The following is a 4,408-nucleotide window of genomic DNA, read 5'->3' as shown; positions in this document are numbered from 1 at the left end:
TTATTAACTTGGGTGTTTTTGAAACAGATTTGTAATATTATTTAGAGTGTGAAAACATTTATTTAGACTTTAACTTTAGTGTTTTTAAATTACAAACATTATAATAATAAAACTAATAATAGTAATTTTAGTATTTTTAAAACATATAGACTTTAGAATGTAAAAAGATAAATATATGTGATCACAATAATGAACTACTGTTTGCTTTATAGAACACAAAAATTATAGACTTTAATGTTTTTGACTAAAAGAAATGATGATTGAACTAATTAGAAGTGTATACAACTACAGGAAGAAATGTCGATTTTACACTAACAGAAAGTATTCACATTTAAAACAAGTATTGTCGACTATTATGTAGACTCAAATCTTGTGATTTTTAATTTAGTTTTTTAATTTCTGATACGGGAACATGATACCGATTTTTAAAGCTAAGAGGATCTTTAAAAGCTGAAACCTTTCAGTGTTTCACATCAACTACAATGTACATTATGAGATTGTTTACACAAAAGGTCTTAAAACTGATAAAAAGCTTGAAACTCACATCGCTGTGATATGATTAGCAATATATTATCCAGTATTTTATGTCCATTGTTCAGGTCTTAAGAGTTCTCCGATTGATCCGGGTTAGGCCTTTTTCATCAATGGAGCACATAGAAAATATGGGGTTGGGGTATGGGGAGAGCTTTCTATTGTTGTTTTTTTTGTGTAAATGATCAGTAGTCATTAAGAGAAAAACAGACACCAGGTACTGTCAATTGGTTTTCATAAAATTTGGTTTAAATATTTATCGACAAGTAATATATGCCCAATTGGGATTAGCAAAGAGGCAAAAGACTTGATGCGTCTCCATAGAGCAGTGAGGATATAAAAAAGGATCTTGGACCATACTACAACAAACTATATTCAGTGCAAGGTTGTTACAGGTCAGTGTATTTATGTCCTGTTGTAGTTACTCTGTGAGTAATAACCATTCAACTCCCACCCCATCTTGGGGTTTAAATCTGAACTTAAATATGGTGAATGTACTTCATTATTAGACCCTACAGGTGCAGCCGGAGAGGACTATAGATTCTAACACCATTCTCCTGTCCGTCTGGTATATAGGTTTATCATGTACCGTTAGAGATCAAGTTTGACTTTGATGGCAATTTACCCATTTTTCACAGAGTAGTAGCCCTTGAACATGACCATATTACTGGCTGTCATTTCGACACTGCTGACATTCAGTCCCACATTACAATATAGTGACTGTAACTAAAACTCTCAATCTACAGTGTTAGAAGTTTACCATGTTACTGGCAGTCTGTTTTTAAATATCAGACACCCCTTATAATATGACTTGTTACTTGATTCAATGGGTACCCATTTTAAGTGGGGTTTTACTGTACCAAAAGTTCTTTCGCTGTACATACAATGCTGTGTAATGGTAATGTAACTCTTATAGAGATAATCATGTTTTCCTTCAAATAAAATAAATTTGCTTCAAATTGCCTGCGATTCTTCAGTGTAAAGCTATTTGTCATTTTTACCTTTACTTTACAACATATCAAAGGCTGGATAAACAGCCATGTGTCACACTGTCAAAATAACATTATTACAGTACACTCTAAAATGGCCAGTTTAATCTGCGAAGATATTATTATTATTTTTTTTATCTCAAACAGTTGATACACGGTCGGTTTAGGATTGATACCTGTCGGTGGGCCCCATTGGGTTATTTCTCGTCAGCCAGTGCACCATGACTGGTATAAAATCCAGTTATTTTAAGCACTATTCAAATAAGAATCAATTTTAAGATATACCTTTGCTGTTGATTTTGTGTGTGTTAAAATAATTATGATGTATCGAGTTATCACTGACTCAAGTTTCTTAACAAATTGATTTAAATATTATTTATATATTCATAATATGTGCTATTGTTCCTCATGCTATACATATTACATGTATGTTGATGTTGTTTCTTTGAATGTATGTATGTATAATATCATGTATAGATTAGAGAGGGCCTCATGGGAGACCAGTCACCTTGTACTGAATGTGTTTACCCTCTGAAAATAAAGAATTTTATTATTATTATTATTATTATTATTATATCAAAGACGGTGGAATATGCTAACCTGCCGGTGGAAAAGTGTATATAAAAAGATCCCTTGCTGCATTAGAAAAAATGTAGCGGGTTCCCTCTGATGACTATGTCAAAATTACCAAATGTATGAAATCCAATAGCCCTTGATTAATGAATTAATGAATCAATGTGGTCTAGTGGTGTTGTTAAATAAAATTAAATTTGTGTTTAAATCCTGCTGCTAATAGTTATTAAATGTAGCTGTAACAATTAGCATCAGAATTCAACAGAAGCCGAGGTACAACTGATCAACATCAGCTTTTTTTTCTTTTTTCTTTGTTTGCTCTAGTCTTCATCAAAGAGTTACTACTAGTGTGAAGGTTTAAAATACATATGGCACAACAAATCGGATTTTATCTGATTAAATGTACTTCTTTCTCACTTGTTGCCAGATATTTTATGAATTGCAAGTAATGTATATCGATTTATAATTCTGCAATTAGTGTTAATGTGGTTATTACACACACACACACACACGGGTCAAAACCTAGAGGCAGACTCAGGCCCATACAAATCTCAAGCCAAGATGGCCATAACATACACTGTCCCCCACTCCCAAATCTCCCTCAGTTGAATAATGAATTAATAACTGTCCCTGCCAGAGTTGTAGGACAGGCACCCCCAACCAACACCACCGTTTTCTATGGTGTTATATATAATATACTCTTCAAAAGAAGAAACGCAAAACCACATTGTCGTAACATTTGGAGAATTGATTTAATTATTGAATGGTGAGTCCGATAATTACCAAATGTTGCAGGATTGTTCACAATTCACTCTAGTCCATTGTGAGTAAGTGATAGGACACACCACCAAGGTCAAGGTCATCTGGAGTCAATACCGGGTGTGGCCTCCGCGTGTGTTGACAACTGCCTGCCCATTGAAGCAACCAGAGTACGAATGACGTCCCGGGGGATGGTGGCCCACTCGGCCTGCAAGGCTGCTGCCAGCTCGGGCAGGGTCTGGGGCTGTGGTTGTCGCTGTCGGAGGCGTCGGTCCAACTCGTCCCATAGATGCTCAATTGGGTTCAAATCCGGTGATATCGATGGCCAAGGAAGGACATTAATGTTGTTGTTCTGTAGGAAAGCCGTTGTGAGACGTGCTGTGTGAGGCCTGGCGTTGTCATGTTGGAACACTGCGTTGGCGTTGGCCATAACTGGAACGATGTGTGGCCGGAGGATCTGGTCAATGTAGCCCTGTGCATTCAGGTTGCCCTGCACGTGGACCAGGTCAGTTCTGCCAGTGTGTGAGATGGCTGCCCACACCATGACACTACCCCCGCCGAATCTGTCCACTTCCTGCACGCAGTTTGCCGCATAACGTTCACCACGACGCCTATACACGCGACATCTTCCATCATGACGTCGGAGCAGAAATCGGGACTCGTCACTGAACCACACCTGTCTCCATCGCAGTTGAGGCCATTGTCGATGAATCTGGCACCACTGCAGTCGGAGTCGACGGTGTTGTGGTGTTAAGATGACACCTCGAACTGGACGTCTGGCACGGATTCCTACCTCACGTAGGCGGTTCCGTACGGTCTGGTTGGATATCCTGCGCAAACCTGGTATTGCTGCGGCTGTGGAGGTGGCAGTAGTCAATCGTTCCCGAAGGTGGCGTACCCGGATGTAGCGGTCCTGCCCGGGGGTAGTGACCCGTGGTCGACCGGATCTAGGGAGGTCACGTGTTGATCCATGTTGCTGGTAACAGTCCCCCAGTCTGGAGATGGTGCTTGGGGACACATGGAATGCCCTGGCAACGGCCGTTCTGGATTCGCCTGCGTCTAGTCGGCCGATGGCATTGTTTCTCTGCGGTTCACTGAGACGTGGCATGCCCTGGATTGTCAACTGTCGGCCAGATACAGAGGCCAGGCAAGCGAACACCCTGCACTTTTATACTGTCGGTGTTCATGTTGCATGTGCAGACAACGCACGTGCAGTGGTGACATGGTTTGCACGTGGCTGCATTTTTGCCAATATTCACATTTTGGAACTTTATTGTACAGTAGCTGCGTTTTATCGAATGTAACCGTGGGAATGTGTTTGGGACATGCAATGACCGTATATTCACAAAGCATGAACCGGTAGGAAACATAAAATCGGAGTTATAACCCATTTGTACCCTTTTGCGTTTCTTTTTTTGAAGAGTATATATGCAACTATTATAGTAGTACTATAGGTTGCAACTTGGGGTACCTGTGATTGTAGGTTGGACTATACCAATTCAAATCCCATAGGCGACCATGTGAACGTTTGTGTTTAAAAACACTATATGCAATAT

The sequence above is a fragment of the Gigantopelta aegis genome, chromosome 14 (genome assembly GCF_016097555.1).
Source record: "Gigantopelta aegis isolate Gae_Host chromosome 14, Gae_host_genome, whole genome shotgun sequence".
Lineage (NCBI taxonomy): Eukaryota > Metazoa > Mollusca > Gastropoda > Neomphalida > Peltospiridae > Gigantopelta > Gigantopelta aegis.
The sequence above is the reverse complement of the archived record's forward strand: the minus strand, read 5'-3'. Positions refer to the sequence as shown.